This window comes from Cherax quadricarinatus, chromosome 48 (assembly GCF_038502225.1).
Source record: "Cherax quadricarinatus isolate ZL_2023a chromosome 48, ASM3850222v1, whole genome shotgun sequence".
NCBI lineage: Eukaryota > Metazoa > Arthropoda > Malacostraca > Decapoda > Parastacidae > Cherax > Cherax quadricarinatus.
Window position 1 is genome coordinate 7,578,052 of NC_091339.1, and position 18,079 is coordinate 7,596,130.

The following is an 18,079-nucleotide window of genomic DNA, read 5'->3' on the forward strand; positions in this document are numbered from 1 at the left end:
TGGGCTTTGAAATAAGCTGAGATAACAGCTCTTAGTCTGTAAAATTGATGTGTTAAAACAAATTCTGGCTCATGACTGTAACAGTAGGAGAACTTTCCAAAACATACATTTTTGATGGCTTGAGAACCTGGGTTGACACTGACAGTGATCGTCGGAAACTCATCATTTTCGAATGTAGCTTTTCTTTCATTCTTTAAGTAGTTGTAAATGCACGTTCTCTTCAGAGTAGAGTTGCATGAGAGAACAGTGTGGTGGTGGGTGGTGTTTGGAAGCTTCGACGTGGTGTAAGATTAGGAAGGCGAGTCTGGAAGCTTCGACGTGGTGTAAGATTTAATATTAGGAAGATGAGGCTGGAAGCTTCGACGTGGTGTAAGATTTAATATTAGGAAAATGAGTCTGGAAGCTTCGACGTGGTGTAAGATTTAATATTAGGAAGCTGAGTCTGGAAGCTTCGACGTGGTGTAAGATTTAATATTAGGAAGATGAGGCTGGAAGCTTCGACGTGGTGTAATTTTAAGAAGCTGAGACTGAGTAAGGTGGCAGCCACCCACCAGATTGTCGTCAAGGTTATAAGCGTAAAATTCGTGGCCGTAAAAGTGTTGTTAGACAAGGCATGCAGAGTGCAGCTCGAGGCTGCCAGCCAATGCACATCCATAAACTTGCTTATATGGTGGTTAACACCTTGAGAGATGTGTTCCACATTTCATACTCTCTACTTACTTTTCCTCTCATTGTTCCTCACCATACCCTACCATGTGCCTGATTTAGATAAGTTCGTCTAAACAATCAGTCACACAAAAACCACCTATCAAAACGCTAACTTGTTTGCCTTAATTAAGTCAGCAAAGGGTGGAACCGACCAGATTAAATATCTTTGTCCTTATACGCACAAAACGTTTATTTGGTACTAAATATGATCTTGAGTAAATTAAACCCAAGTATAGCCCTGTCACTAGACCCGAGCAGGACGACACCAGCTGTGGCTGGGGCGTTTTCAATAAATATTATTTCAACGGCAAACATACTGTACTGGTAAAAAACAAATCATAACGTTACTGAATTAGGCCGGGAAGATATTATGAGTAACATAAATACTGATGCATGCTTCGAGAGGATGAGCGCAGTAGTACTGCAAGTGTACTCTAGACTTGTACATTATGAAAAATAAAATGCAAGTCAGGAAGGAGAGCGAAGTTGCTGCAACAGGTGGAGACGAAGAGTCGCAAAACTTGCCAGAAACTGAAAACTGTCAGAAACTCAAAGAAATAACTATAAAAGAAACAGAAAAAAAATACATTAAAAACAATATTCAATGCCCAGGAGAGAGAAATCATAAAGTTATCAGCATTGTCAAAGTAGCTGAGAATACTTATGACAAATGCCTTGAGTACTCGACTTTCTTCAGGGAAATGAAAATTTTAATGATAAAAAAAATGAGCGAAATATTAACAAAATCGTACGACTGCGTTCAGAGAGCCAGAATAAATAATTAAAAACATTGACAGTCCAAATTAATCTTTCACAACACCTCCAATAAATATTTCTGACATAACTCGACTTTGAAGAAGCTATTCATAACTGCATACACTGCCAGAGTCCCAGAGTGTATGGGGTTGTTGAGGAACTATTCCAGTCTTGTATATAGGTGCAGAACTGTACACTGAAGATGGTGCAAGATGTTGTAATTAGTTCTTCAGCTGGAGCTGGTGTTCAGTACCTTAGTCTTGATAAATCTGTTTTGTTAATGAATCGTTGGGCTGCTTGCTGCGAGAATTAACAATCTGACTCATCAGAATTACGACAGGCGGCAGGGACAATGATCCTCTGACCCTAGTGTGAGGTAGCACAGGTGTGGGAGACAGTGTAGTGTGAGGTAGTCTCACTGTTGACTAGCAGAGGGTGAGAGTGGCACATTCCACCGCCTGCCAGAATGACCACTTGGGCATGACCCGAGGCTGACTCGACCGCTTCAGGTTATTACCACTGCCACAAGTGGATGTATTTTTTTTTAGTTACAAGCGGTGTATATTCAAACAGTATCTACACAGGGTATATATACACAAAGCAGATGTACACAAGCAGTGCACATATATTGGGGCATATACACTGGTGGACCGTGACAGATACCCTGCCTGTGTGTCCTCCTCCAGTGAACTTGTTAGTTTGCTCGGTTAAAGTGTTTACCTGTATGCTGTTGATATTACCAGTGGTGGGTCAACTGTACTGAAGTGCACCACTGATTTGGCAGTTTGTTCACTCAGCGCATGACGCTGCCCATCAGAACAAATGCAAACAAAGATTGAATAGTTAGGTAAATGGACACAGCTGTAAGTAACGTGACTTTTTATTGTGGCAACGCTGCGCTCTGCAGGAGCTTGACAAAGCTCCTGCAGAGTGAAACGTTGCCACAATGTCACATTAGTTGCACCTTTCTCCATGTACGTAACATTTTGTCGGTAATTCTACCATTATTACTAACTCTAGAATTACATACGTTGGGTTTATACCACACTGGTGAACGTCTACACACTACAGTCTACTGGACAGCGCTCACTGACAACCAGATGAACAAACTACAAATTTACCATAACATATCGACTACCTATCTAAATAATGTCCTGCACCTCTCCTAATGTTGAAATAAAAGCAGCAGTTTCCCTGCCTGCGACCTAGCTCCGTCCTAACAACCATGGCTCAACCTTAAACCCTTTGTTTTCCTTGAAATTTGTCTTTTTTTTTAGACCTCCAGATACCCCGAGACGTTCTTAATTTTCCACGTTGGTCGCCTACGCCGACACGAACCGCGTGCTTAGATTAAATCATGTTACTGGTAGATAATAATTTCTGAACACATTACTCAGCAAGTGGATCAAGCTCTCAAACACTTCCCTTACTCATTAAAACACCTCTCGCTGGCCGGGCCACCACTTGGACAAGGCCCGGGCCGGGAGAATACCGGCTAATCTTTAACTAACTAACCTCTCGCTAAACACACACTCCTCTCCTCACTCCCTCGCTCACCCTCACTGGGTCTTTTTCTTATCATGCGCTGGTTCACTCTGGGCCCTCGGGACAAAAGTTACAAACCTCACTTGGCAAACCAAGAAATATTAAAGTATATGAATAATTTGGTGGGGGATAACACCGGAAATCGGTGATTTTTGTTAGAATTTAAATTGAATATGTTAGAATATTATACTTTATTTCTTTTTAACTTTATACTCTTCTGATTATTATTTTGGATGCTTTCTTATTTACTGACCTCGAAACGTTGTCAGAAATGACTACTTGTTCTCTCGTGTGGGTGGGTGAGAGTTGCACCACCTAGCATGGTCCAGCATGTATACTGCATTGCTCCTCCTCAGCTTTTTGTCTATATACTTTTAGGTATTGAGATGCTGCCAAGTGATTGCCTGAATAGATATGTGCATTAACGACCACACACACACACACACACACACATATATATATATATATATATATATATATATATATATATATATATATATAATGTATATGTATACCAGAAGAACCTTAGAAAACTTACCTAACCTTATTATAATCACCATTTAATTTAGCCTAATCCAACTAAATATATTTTAGATAAGTTTATAATAATTTATTAATAAACTACACAATGAAATATATATGTTTAGTTAGGTTCAGAATGATTTTTACGAAATTACTGCATACAAAAATTTTCGCTTTGCCTTATTCGGCAAAACGAGCGTTGCTAATTAACCCAAAATCGCAAGTTTTACCTATTCGACACGATATTATATATATATATATATATATATTTATATATATATATATATATATATATATGGAGAACTTGCCCATCATTATATGTTTGTTCCCATAGGCTCAGAGACCCTTGGCTCATGGGGAAAGAGTGCATCTAATTTCCTTAAGGAGCTGGGAAAAAGACTCATCAGGGTAACTAGGGATCCCAGGGCAGCTAGTTTTCTGTTCCAGCGGCTCAGCGCGGCTGTTCAAAGGGGTAATGCATGCTGCATTTTGGGCACACCCCCCAGCTCTGAGGAGCTGGATGAGATTTTCGCCTTATAATCGGTGATACACACGTAACAACATGTATATATATATATATATATGCCACCTTTATATCAACAATGTATCTCTTAAATCTTCTGTGCCATATTATGTAATAAAATATTCCTATTGGTAAAAAAAAATAGTTTTAAAAGATGGGGTGGTAGGGGAAGTGGAATATTCAATGACTCTCAGGAAGAAATCCAAATTTTCTTCCTTGAAGCCTTTTTTATCCACTTCTCCAAAGCAATGGGTCCCACAATTTACACCAGAGGTGGACCCCATCTTTTATATATATATATGTATATATTGTATTTATATATATATGTATATATTGTATGTATATATATATATGTATATATTGTATATATATATATATATACCCATTTAGTTAGGTTAGACTAAAATAAATTGTTCTTGTTATAATAAGGTTAGGTAAGTTTTCTAAGATACTTTTGGAGCAAAATTATAAATTTCTACATTAACATTAATGAAAAAAATATATCTTTAAACGTATAAGAGAAAATTTTAGAAAGGACTTAATTTTAAATGAGTTCTTGCTAACTGACCAGTTTTACATATTCGGCACGACATAATATTATATATATATATATATATATATATATATATATATATATATAGATACACACAGTGAGCGTGTGTGTGTGTGTGTGTGTGTGTGTGTGTGTGTGTGTGTGTGTGTGTGTGTGTTAAACCAAACCGGCCTGTTAAGCCTAAGCAGAATAAACAGAGTGATTTTTTTAGTCTATAAATCTGTTAAAATGAAACTGAACATAAAAAAAATACATATCATTGATTATCAGCAGTATTAAATATATTTAATGCCATATATGATGCATTTAGTATAATACTGTCCAAAAATATTACTTTAATGTAGGTTCGGTGAGGTTTCTATGTTAGGTTTGGTGTCAAAATAATATTACTCTAGTAATGAATAAAAGAATATTTGGGAAAAGTTCATTTTTTAGGCAAGTTCAGCCTAATTAATTCGGCTAATTCATTAGAGAGAGAGAGAGAGAGAGAGAGAGAGAGAGAGAGAGAGAGAGAGAGAGAGAGAGAGAGAGGAGAGAGAGAGAGAGAGAGAGAGAGGAGAGAGAGAGAGAGGAGAGAGAGAGAGAGAGAGAGAGAGAGAGAGAGAGAGAGAGAGAGAGAGAGGAGACAATACACACACCCTGAAAGTTTCTGACTCAGTCTCCTAAGTATTTAAGTATACTTGTTATTAGTACCTTGTTAAAATGCCATCTTAATGACTCACTTGACTTTGATATTATCTTAAACTGTTGGATTATTAAGGGAGATATAAATGTGTATATGCACCAAGAGACATAAGTCACAGTCACCTTTGGGAGATTATTAACGTAGATTAAGAACAACAGTGGCCCCAGTACGAAACCCTGAGGGATCCCCACTCTTTTCGCACGCCGCCGGTAACACCTCCCTCACTCTCTTGTCTCCTGCCATGTACATACTAATAAACTTTACTCCTTTTCCTTTTACTAATGGTTCTTTTCTCTAGTCTGTGCATCATTCTCTGGTAAAGTGCACTATCTAGAAATCTAAGAAAATAAAGGTCACCCAACCTTGCATTTCCTGTTTTATCTCTCATAAAACCCCAGAAGGTCGTAAGACAATATTTTGCCCCTGACTCCGTGATTATTTTCTCTGACATTCTCCCTTCTCTAGATGTACTTTTTTATGTTTGTAAGGGTTGAGTTGCATCTCCTGACCTGCCTGCTGCATGTACTTGCATTTCTCATTTCTGGTCTCATGAAAGTCATCATATCTACTCTTTCATACCGTGTATGGAATTGTGCCTCTACTACCTCATCCAACTCATTCCACTTTTCTGGCACTACGAGACTAAAAAAAGTGCTTTCATCCCTATGGTTCATTTGTTTTTTAGTTTCCATGTGTATTCTTTTCGTCATGGTTCTCGCATTGCCAATTGTCTTTCACTGTCTCCCCTCTCAATATTTCGTGCATCATAATGATATTTCATATAGTCTGCTCCTGCAAAGTCGTAATGTATAAAGAATAACTAAAAAAAAAAATTAAATGGGTGGACCGGTAAGCCAGCGGGAGGCCTCGGTCACATCTCCAAAAGCGGATCATCATCTGACTAAGACTCGCGTCAGGAAACACTTGTCCTATTTCCTGACGACCATTACCTGACCTAACCTTAAAAAGTCATCAAGTTCAGTTTCTTGAATCCCTTTCGAGAGTGCATCTTTCTCAGTCCTGTGATTATTCTGGCTGCAAACCTTTCAACTCCTTCGAATTTCTCGAAGTATTTGATGCATACCAGGGCAAAGTATTTGATGTTAGTCCTAACCTACGCATATATATAGTCTTGAACGATTATTTCTTTAATTTTGAATGTTGTTCTTTGTATACTTACTGTGGCGTACATCTGTACATTATTTGTTTTAGTTAGTCATTTAATTATTATTTCAGTTATCATCATCACAAGGGATGCCAGTCATTGTCTGTAGCTGAGATAATGTCTTCTAATACCCGTTGTTACTTTTCTAGATTTACCATTTTTATATTAACTTTGTTTAAGCTTATAAAATATTGTAATGTATATTATTTGATACTAAGTAAACTGTGTACATGCTTGGCGGCTCCTGACTACTGGCATAACAAGCAGTGGGCGTAACTGATATCTGAAGGATACCTGAAGAATGTTTCTGAACGTCCTAGACCAGGCCTTCAAGTGGATCAAAGACTCGTCAACCAGGCTGTTCCTGCTGGCTGCACGCAGTACAACTTACGAACCACATCCCGGTTGGTCAGGAACTGATTTGAAGAAGTCGTCAGGTTTCCTCTTGATGACAGCTAGAGTTTCGTGATTTCCCATATGCACAGAGGGAGGATGTTGAAAAGTCGGGGACCTCTGACACTCATCGGCTTGTTTCAGTTTACACATCGGACCTTTTCTTTTTACTGAAGACACTTTGCACTGTCTGCCAAGTCCCATGTGCTCATACAGAATGATTTCGGTGGGGAGGTTTGGAACAAGTCCCTCCAGGATTTTCCAGGTGCAAATTATGTTGTATCTTTCTTGCCTACTTTCCAAGTAATACAGTTGAAGGGGCTGATTTAAAGGGAGCCGTTAGAATACATCAGTATTTAATCCTGCAGAGAACAAGTGACTTGAAACGCATCACTGGTTCAGCATCCCTTGTCTTGAAAGTTGCATTTAACCAGCCTATCATTTCCCTTGCAATAACATTATTCTTGTGATTCTTTAATTTGAGATCTTCTGACATCGCTGTCAAGTCTCGCACATGGAACTCTCTATTAAATGATTTATCTGTGTTTTCGTAAACGACCACGTGCCTTATTGATGTCTTAAGGTGTTTTATGGATTTAGTATTTTATTTTATATGGTACGAGGTGCTATCAAAAAATTCCTGGACTGCTGCTGCAGTCCATTATATATATATATATATATATATATATATATATATATATATATATATATATATATATATATATATATTATATATATGCTTATCTGATCACCTAGCTGAGGTTCTCTCTCTCTAGGTACTCTCCTTGGGAGGCTATACACGGATTCCAACGCCTCTGCCACTTCTCAAAACATTTGCAACTCTTCTTCCCTAGCAGCGTCCAGCGCAGCATGTTATTCTACTTGAATCTCCTTCACGTCATTAAAACACCGCTCCTTGAGTGCCATTTTTATTTTAGGAAGAGAAAGAAGCCACAGGGGACTAGATTTGGGAAGTAGGGATGGTGCGGGATGTCTGCCATGTTGTTTTTGGCCAGACAACGATGGTCTTTCTGGTCATGAGTCAGTAAACTGGGACTCGCCTCTTGTTCAAATTTTCAGCCAAAATGTTTTGGCACGATCCATAAATTCCCACAGCATTTGCAGTGTCCCAGATACTCTGATGACGATCTTCGTGAATAACCTTCCTTATGTTTGCACTGTTTTTGACTGATATTCGTCCTACTTTGAATCGAGTGAACTATTCAAAACATTGTGCTCGACCCATTGTTTCATCGCCAAATGCTTGCCGAAACATTTTATTAGATTTACTAGCCATTTTACCCAGCACGAAACAGAGTTTTACACATACACGTTGTTCATTCTTTCAAAGATTCCATTCTGTTACGCAGTCACATCACTGATAACATGACAAGAAATGCCCGTCTAACCTCAGCGGAATGCCTGACCGCACTGAAACTCACCCCACCACTTCACAAAGGACTGCAATGTGCAGCGTGATCTACGCTCCCGACATATTTCACCCAGGAAGCATGCGAAAATTCGAGTACGGGAACTTTTTGATTGCACCTTGTATCAGCGCACATGACCGCATACACACACAAATACTGAGAGGAATTGATAGAGTGAATAGGGACAGATTGTTTGAGACGGGAAAAGACACACAAGGGCATAACTGGAAGCTGAAAACACAGACGAGTCACTGGGACATTACGAAGTATTTTTTCAGCCCTAGAGCAGTCAATAAGTGGAATGACTAGGAGAATGAAGTAGAGGCAGGATCTATACCTAACTTTAAGAATTATAATAACGCTTTCGAAGCTAAGAATGGACGTAGTAGCAACCAGTGGAGAGGCAGGGCCAGGAGCTAAGACTCGACCTCTGCAATATTATACAAGAACATAAAAAAGGTCACTGCAGCAGGCCTATTGGTCCATGCTAGGCGAGTCCAAGTCCATAGGTGAGTACTCACTCTCCCTACACACAGGTATGATAAAGTTCATGGAGTAGGGGGAGTGTGAACCTAGTGGCGACCAGTGAAGAGGCGGGGCCACGAGCTATGGCTCGACACCTGCAACCACAACTAGTTGAGCGCGTGCGCACACACGCACACACACACACACACACAATAAAGAAGTTCTTGATAGTGTGTATATTAGTCTGGTGTTGAATTCGGAATAATTCATATATGTGGTTGATTAAATGAAGTTTGGCATACAGATTGATATATTTGCTCTCTGGTATATCATTTATATATTATATTGTGACTATCTCTCATATAGACTATAATTATATTTATACAAGATGTCTTTATTCAGTAAAGATAGGTACAGTTTGCTAAATCTCTAGAATGGCGAATTGAAGCAAGATTTTCGGTCTGGAACTGTGTGAGAGTTTTCCTTCAACAGTCTTTGGAAAGCGGCGGCAAACATGTCTATAGCAAACTATAGTAATATTTCTGGGGGACTAGAGAATGCTCCTGACTCCGATTCTTAATGTCTTCGTATTTTTTTTTTTTTTTTGGGGGGGGGGGTTATGTTATCACGAACCTGGTCATGCATATTGTTGAAGCTGTGTATACAGTCCGCTCCTTGTACTTCATGTAGTTCATACGGTTTCTCTTCCTCATCGACACTAATGAAATACTCACGATAAATTTCACCTAGTTATGTGCGGGTAGAATAAAGAGATCAAAACGAGCACAACATAAATAATATAGACAGACCATATAGAATGCATGGAATAGGTAAAAAACAATAATAATGTCAGATGAAATGTCATTTAGAGAACACAATAAGGCAAATGCAGAAGAAACCAAGAAAACGACAGGATCCTGTTGGGGATTTTATGTGTGTTTACTTGACTGATTATTAATTAGTGCTAGTCTACATACCTAGAGTCCGCATGCCTTTCCATGTGCTCTATCAAATGGTAAACACCTATGTTTTTTTTTCAAAACCGTAAATGCAACGAAAACTTCTTTATCATTATATAGATGATGGTCACTACGTGCTTCACTATAAACACTTGGTCTACACCCCCTAAACTTCCTAAAACCTCCTTTTTCAACTGCGATCCTGCTCTCCGTCTTACCCGTAATTCTTTCAGTAATAACTCTACCAAACATATTACCAGGTATATTCAACAGGCTTATTCCCCTATAATTATTACACTTTCCTTTGTCCCTTTTGTCTTCATACAAAACAGCTATGCGCGCTCTCTGCCAGTCCCTAGGTACCTTCCTCTTTTTCATACGTTTATTAAATAAAAATACCAACCACTCCAAAACTATTTCCCAACATGCTTTTAACATTTCTCTCTTGATCCCATCAATCCCAGCTGCTTTATTCCCTTTCATTTTACTCACAGCCTCACGCACCTCCACAACACTCACATCTGGCTCTTCCTCACTCCTAAAGAATGTTATACCTCCCTGTTGGTTGTATAATCATAATTTCCTTGTAATTGTTAAGATTGGCGTTAACAAGGAGCGCCTCATACCCTTCTTGTGGTGATCCTGACTGTTTAATTCATAACACTGGCCTTCATTTACTGATCTATGGCACATTTTTGAGTGGAAGAACTTGCGAGACCTGGAGTGACATGTGCTTTTATTTAGAAAATTTCAGCATTTCTTGGGATGGCTGTATATGCAGGTTCCTTTTTTGTTAGTCCCAGTACGTGCTTGCAGATGCTCCACGAATAGAATCTACACATTTTAGGTTTCCGTTGACTGTGGTGTCAGGGCTCTAACTTTCCAACTGGTGTTTTTTTTCTGCACTTATACCAAAGTCAGAATCAACACTGACAGTAACACCGGTACCAGACCCAGAACCAATAATGACGTTAACACCAGTACCAGACCCAGAACAATGACGTTAACACCAGTACCAGAGCCAGAACGAACACTGACAGCAGCACCAGCAACAGTGTTGCCACCAACTTTACTAGTACGATTATCTACACAAACTCTAGAATAATCAGTCACTAGCATTACCAGGATCGATGCCAGGGCTAGCAAGAGAAACTGCACTAGTGTTAGCGTCATTACCACTGGTATCAGCACTAGTTTCAGTACTGGTAGCTAGGAGGTGCGCAGTAGTGGGAGCTAAGTGGTGTGTAACGTCAACAAGTTTGTCTCTGGTGGTTTATACCAGATTGCTCTTGGTCTTTGCGAGTCCTTGCAAAATCAAGCATGCCAGACATACATACAGGATTCGTTATTTGATGCTGGTATGATGGTCAGTGCCTCTGTGATCTTTAATAACAGACCCGCGTCTTTCTTATATAGCCAGAAGAGCGAGTTATTTTGCACTGCTTTCCTTCTGCCTCCCTCAGACTGACCAGTATACTTTAATGTATCCCAGTTCCACATATCTGACATATGGCCACCACCAGGATATTCCATATGAACTGTCACCAGCCTGGTTTTCAATAAGTTTTTACGGGGGATTATGAGAGAATTCTGGGGTTGGTGTTAGTAGTAAGCAGAAGTGACAACTGAAGTTGGCGACTTATGGCGTCACACCGGGGGTATTCTACATGGGTCTCACGTCACTGTTCACATCTTATATATTTAGAGTGATATTGCCTTCCAAAATTTTGTCACATGTTTCTCCCGTTAGGCTGTACTCCGTCTCCCTTCCCAATTCTCATTTATTTGAGATGCACTCCAGCAGTCACTTAATGACTACTGCTTCAGCCTATACAGGTATCCCTGGACAATGTCCTCATCTTCCCATATGTTTATTCCTCTCATTAGTTTTATAACGTCAACAAAGAGGGACGCATAAGACTTCATCCCTGTGGGAGATCATTAATGTATATTAGGAAGAGTAGTGGTCCCAGTGAGAGACCTTACGTGTTACGCACTCAACTCTCCTCCCTCAGTTAGCCCTTGTCTCTTTCCCTCAAGGGAGGTACCCTGATGCCGCTGAGGGGTTCTTGTTTCAAAGAATTGTACTTATCCTCCCCTTCCCTGCATATAACCTGAAAATTTCCTATGCTTGATTGTGGATTTAGGCAATTCTCATGTGGTAGGCAGTAGTCCGCAAGCTCAGTCAGAAGATAGTACATATGTTATGTGAGGGATAGTCTCGTTATTTTATAGACTACAGTGTAACTGTGGACGGTTATACTGTGTCAGTTGGAAAACCTGTCTATGTTAGCCTGAGGAGCAAAGATTGTGTCCATTCACGAGTCTCTCTCCAACTTGTTGGATGTATTTCAACATATTAAGTTCATCTTTTGTGGGTATTACCGTTATTCGTGGATTTTAGACTTTAGACTCGATAATTTTGGATTTGAATGTTTTTTTCATAGTGTCCACTGTGGGATTTCGTGGTTAGTTCACTTAATACCAGTCCATGAGTGGTTTCTTATTTTCTTGGGAACATTAGTAATCTTTTAATGATAAAGTAATGTAGAAGTTAAGGAGATGTCCTTACCTTGTATTTATGCTTGTATGTAGTGTGAAACACCATCGGTGTTAAGAGAATTAATATTACTGAGGTGCATGATGTTTGTAGGAAGAATTTAACATACACGTAAATAACTTCACAATTTTACTGGACCTATACACTTTTGGGGGGATTTTGAATACTTTATAGCATTTGTATCTTGGGTTGCCAACAACATGCTACTGTTAACCTAGAGGTGATTACTGTTATGTTAACGGGGATGACCTAACAACGGGCATGTTGCCTAATTATTTTTGAAAAGTAAAATGATTTGTACTATTGTCAGATATATAACTGATAGGGTGGGCAAAATTAGCCAAGAAATTTTTATGGTACCGATTAGACTGCTACCTGTCTAGTCTAGCCGGGGAGTTCCACGGGTCAACGCTCCAGCGCCCGGTCCCAGAACCAAGCCTCCCAGTGGATGGCCTGATCATCCAGACTGTTGGTGCTAGCCTCCTGAAGTCCACGTAAGCACTACAAACCAGTTGGTGAGGAACTGACTTGAGAAACGTGTCCAGTTCTCTCTTGAAGACAGCCAGGGGTCTGTTGGTAATCCCCCATATATATGAAAGGAGGACGTTGAAAAGTCTTGGTCCCTTCACGCTTGGTATCTTCCCTCAGTGTACTCAGTGTACCCCTGCTTTTCAGCGAGTGTAATTTCCACCGTCTGCCAAGCCTCTCAGTATTTCGCAATTTCTTTGTCATCGGTGTTTGACTTCGAGTAGATTATTATTACATTCATGAGGATGCACTAAACCCGTAGAGGCCATGCAGCGCCTGGGGTAATGGAAGGCATTCAGACTAAATTCAAGGAATAGGGGGCACAGGTCCAATTCCTTAAATCATGAGTCCCTCACCAGCACCAAGGAACCTCCCTAGAGGGCGTCTCCGAGCAGAGGCCCAACACTGCTAGAAGAGGTTTTTGACTTGGATAACGCATACGTAAAAAAATGTTTAGGAGCTTTCCTAATTTTTTTTTTGAATTTCATTTTGTTCCTTTTGTGTTTCTTGAGTCTTAGTTTATTTTCTATATCTACGATGTCTCGCTCTAAGTTCACTTTTGTTTTTTGAGCACTTCAGAAATTCTTATTCTTCTCTGAAATCTTATACAATCTTATTACATGTTTGATCTTTCTTAGTGCGATATATTTTCAACAGATGTTGTACGTCTCTGCTTTCAGTTTTCCCGTACATTGTTCTGGGTTAAGATTGTTGTGGATGGTTTACCAAGCAATGTTCAAGTGTGAGTCTCATCCATGAAAATCTCATTTGGATTGTCGATCTTTAGATTGGGTAATGACTCACTGAACTCAAAGTTATATTGTAGCATCAGTGTTTCACTCATTTCTATGTTGCCATTAGTGTAAATTCCATCTCTTTCAGCAAGGGACGCCAAGCCCATGATGATTCTCTTCAAATCGTTTGTGCTCTCTAGGCAGGAATATTGCTGTACACTAACGGCCCCCTTCAAGGCTGGCGACATTGCAGACCTGGAGAATGTACAAAGAACTTTCATGGCACACACAAGTACGATAAGGCACCTAAACTACTGGGAACGGTTGAAGGTCCTTGATCTGTGTTCCCTCGAACGCAGGCGAGAGAGATACATAATATACACTTGGAAGGTCCTGGATGGATTGGTACCAAACCTGCACACGAACATCACTCGGCAGATGCAACATTACCCCGATCAAAAGCAGGGGAGCCACGATTACACAGAGACAACACAATAAGTGCCCGGGGCCCAAGACTGTTCAGTTGCCTCCCAGCATACATAAGGGGGATTACTAATAGACCCCTGGCTGTCTTCAAGAAGACACTGGACAGGCATCTAAAGTCAGTACCCGACCAACCGGGCTGTGGTTCGTACGTCAGCTTGCGTGTGGCCAACAGTAACAGCCTGGCTGATCAAACCCTGATCCACAATGAAGCCTGGTCTCAGGCCGGGCCGCGGGGGCGTTGAACCCCGAAACCCTCTCCAGGTAAACTCCAGGTAAGGGTCCAATACTGGACGAAGTGTTTGTCCTGGATTTTGCATATGAGAAGTGTTTAGGATTTCTCTCAGTTTCATTTATGGCTTTTTGTTGCCTCCTGGACCTGTTTGATGCATTCAGTTTTAGCTCAATATTTTCCATTTCCTTTGCAGTGTTTATTTTCGTTCTTCAAAAAGTCTGCAATCACTGAGAAATTCTGCAACTCTCCCTTTTCCTGTGTAGAGGAACACCTCTTCTGTTCTAAGTTGGCTCTTCTTATTCTATTAATGGTACGTGTCTGAATACCTCTAGTACCACTGAGTTCATCGTCTCCAGAAACTGGTTCAAATCCACGTCAATCATATTTTCTTCCCAGCATATTTCATTAAGGTCATGATTTATTTGACCCCAGTTAATGTTTTTGTTGATGAAACTGAATTTTTTAAATACACCCTGAAAACTGGTTGCATTTTGCTTCTGAAGACTAGTTGTACGTAGTTTTAAACCCTTGTTAGTTATGATCTGAAATGTTTTTAACACTTATGTTCCATGCTAGATCCTCATTTTTTTGTGAATACAAGGTCAGGGTATTTTCTAGTCTAGTCAGTTCTGCTATTTGCTGGTTTAAGGCGAATCTATTGCAGGGTCTTAATAGTTCATTTGTATGAGTGTTCATCTGAACCAGCTTCTGGGAATTTTTCTACTATCGCAGTCTCTGCTACATGCTTCCATTTAAGATGTCATAAATTAAAATCGCCAAGCAATAATATATTTGGAACCAGGTTTGAAAGATTCTCAAATCAGTGTTCAATTTTCTATAGTTGGTCTTCGAGTTGCTGGGAAGTTGTATCTTGCGGCTTATCGACAAATACAGTAACTAGATAATGTTAATTTTTACTGACAAAATTTCAACTACGCCATTAAAGGTGTTAAGTTACTCTTACAAATGAGAGGCTCTATGAAGTATAGACCAATCCCCTCCCCCATATGTTTTCTTCAGTGACATCTAAGCAGATTGTACCCAGGGACCCATATTTCACTGTCAAAATAATCTTTTACCCGCGTCTCTGTGAGTGCCGCGAACAATGCATTTAATTCAGCGAGGAGTCCACTAATAAACGTTATTTTTGTTGTTACTTGTTTTAAAACTGTGTTTGCAAATATAAATAATGTTATATTCGTAGAGTTAGGAGGCTTTCTTGTTGGTCTTAATATTTGCAGCTCTCAGTCACCCACTGCTTTTGTTTACAGTCCATCATCATCATCATGGCTTCAAGGTACTACTACATTCTTATCATTTGTCATTTTTTTAGCTTTCTGGCGCTAAAAAGATCACTGTCTATATAACTGTCCCATGTGGCTGGTCGTTCACAAGGCCTTACTCACCTTGTTCCCTTTCTATGGAATGAGGAACAAGTTACAACATAACACTGTTTCTTCTTATTTAACCGAGACCCATTTTTGGATGGCAGTATTTACAGGTTTTGGATCGACATATACCTTTATTTAAGAGATTCCGGCATTTTTTTTGGTTGGTAAAGTTGACATTTTCCATTTCTTGTACCAGCTGACCCGTGCCTGCAAACCTGTCATGAATAGTGCCGGCACACTTGTACGTTCCTGTCGGTTCTCTGAACCATTTATCTACACTTGTATGTTGTGTTGACTGGCTAGTGAGCTTTGCATCAGTGACTATTTCATTTTCAGCACGTCCAACTGATTCAGTTGATTCTGAAGAAGTACTAGGGTTGGAGGCTGTGAGAGTACTGTTTTCCTGTACTTCGTTTATATGATATGTATCTTCCGTTGTATCCACACAATGTCCACGTTTTCAGTTGAACTCGGCGCGTCGCTTAATGCAATATCCTCAGCATATGTTTCACGCTCCTTCTATAGTGGTTATAAGCATAACTATTTTTTAAAGGGGTGGACCGGTAAGCCATTGGAAGGCCTCGGTCAGATAGCCAAAATCTCCAGCTGCGGGTCATCATATGACCAAAACCCGCGTCAGGAAACACTTCTGTTTCCTGACAAACTCCACCTAACTTAACGTATCTCCTGCTCTGTGGGAGGTACTTCTATGGGAGCAAAGTTTTCAATTTCTGTGACTATGGTCTGAATCAGTTTGGTTCTGCTTTTTATGTAGATTTTTTTTTACCGAATCAGATAGATCAGATAATAAGAGTTCTTTATTTTGAGATGTGTTGACCAGTATGTCTGAAACCTTTATGAATACACTGTCACACATCCGTAAAACAATTTTTCAAACCATTCTTTTCATCTACATCAGTTAAACCAGTACATTTTGTGTGTGTCACTGACAGATGATACATTTCGGGTACACTACCTGATCGGTGCCTGATGTACAAATAATGTTTATGGTTCTCTGTTTTCTTGGTTAATAGTCTGGCTGGTGACTAGTTATAGCCAGTGTAGTGAGGGGAAGGGGTAGAGCAGGTGGTGGTTAGTTATTCACATATGAACTTACGCTTGGTTGTACTTTAACAGCCTTATTATCAGTGTTTATGGTACTCTCATTAGTTTTTCATTGTTTGTGAAGATAAATCTAGGGTGTTTTAATTTAGAGTAAATTCTGTTATGTATTGGTTATGTGCAGTAATGTTTCACAGTCCTGGGAGTTCCCGGGTATGTGCTTCTTGGCTTATATTACTTTCCCTTACTATTTCTGTTACAGTATTGTTCTCTATCACATTCATATTACATTTAGGAAGTTTAAATCTTCAACTTTCAATTCTCAGCTGGCGGGCCCATGCCGTGTGTGCGCACGTGCGCGCGCATGCTCAAGGAGTTGTGTTTACTGGGGTTGACACTCAGTTCCTAACTAAAATGAAATGTTAATGTGAGAAATGCTGGAGGCTCGAACCTCCGACCTCAGACGAGAGAGCGAACAGAGACTATTTCAATCCAGCCATAACAGCGGGTGGTGTGCGTGTATGTACATGTACATTTACATTTATGTATACACGTAGGTGTACTCATTACGTATGGTTGTTGGCGGAACGGTGAAGAATGTTGTGAGTGTACCATGGCTGAATATGCCACGCCTCTCCCTCTGTCTGCTAGTGAAGATCAATACTACATGAGTACAAGGCCACCACAGCGACACCTTGCTTGATCCTCATGACCCCAAACACTACTTTCCTTGTACTCTCATTGACAGCCATCAAACACCTTGCTTTGATCCTCATAACCCCAAACGCCATCTTGCTTGATTCTCATAACCCCAGCCACCACCTTGCTTGCAGTCTCATTGATAGCCAGGATCAAACACCTTGCTTGATCCTCATGACCCCAAACACTACCTTGCTTGTAGTGCCACTGACAGCTAGGATGAAAAGCGTAAAGTTTCAAGCACAACACTGTTTAATAGTTAAGGTTTGCTTGTGTGAAGGTCTCTGGAAGCTATCTTGCCCTACAAGGTCACTGTGGCCTGGAAGCTCTCTTGCCCTACAAGTTCACTGCCTGTAGCCTGCTCTCTTCGATATGGTTCCTGCTTACAGCCTCTCCTGTCGCTCAAGGTTCTTACAGCCTCTCCTGTCCCTCAAGGCTCTTGCTTACAGTCTCTCCTGTCCCTCAAGGTCCCTGCTTACAGTCTTTCATGCCACACAAGATACCTACTTAAGAACTGTCCTCTCATACAAGATCCCTACCTAAGACCTGTCCTCTCACACAAGATCCCTACCGAAGACCTGTCCTCTCACACAAGATCCCTACCTAAGACCTGTCCTCTCACACAAGATCCCTAAGATCTGTCCTCTCACACAAGATCCCTAAGACCTGTCCTCTCACATTAG

The 18,079-nt window shown here is 40.2% G+C and overlaps 2 protein-coding genes across 4 annotated transcripts in view; one reads left to right on the forward strand and one right to left on the reverse strand.

The window, feature by feature from the left end:
- The window catches only part of Polr3H (RNA polymerase III subunit H), a 797,681-nt gene that overhangs the window by 467,822 nt on the left and 311,780 nt on the right, over positions 1-18,079 (reverse strand). The window lies entirely within an intron of this gene.
- Positions 1-18,079, forward strand: part of p130CAS (Serine_rich_CAS and FAT-like_CAS_C domain-containing protein p130CAS) — a 488,085-nt gene that overhangs the window by 305,637 nt on the left and 164,369 nt on the right. The window lies entirely within an intron of this gene.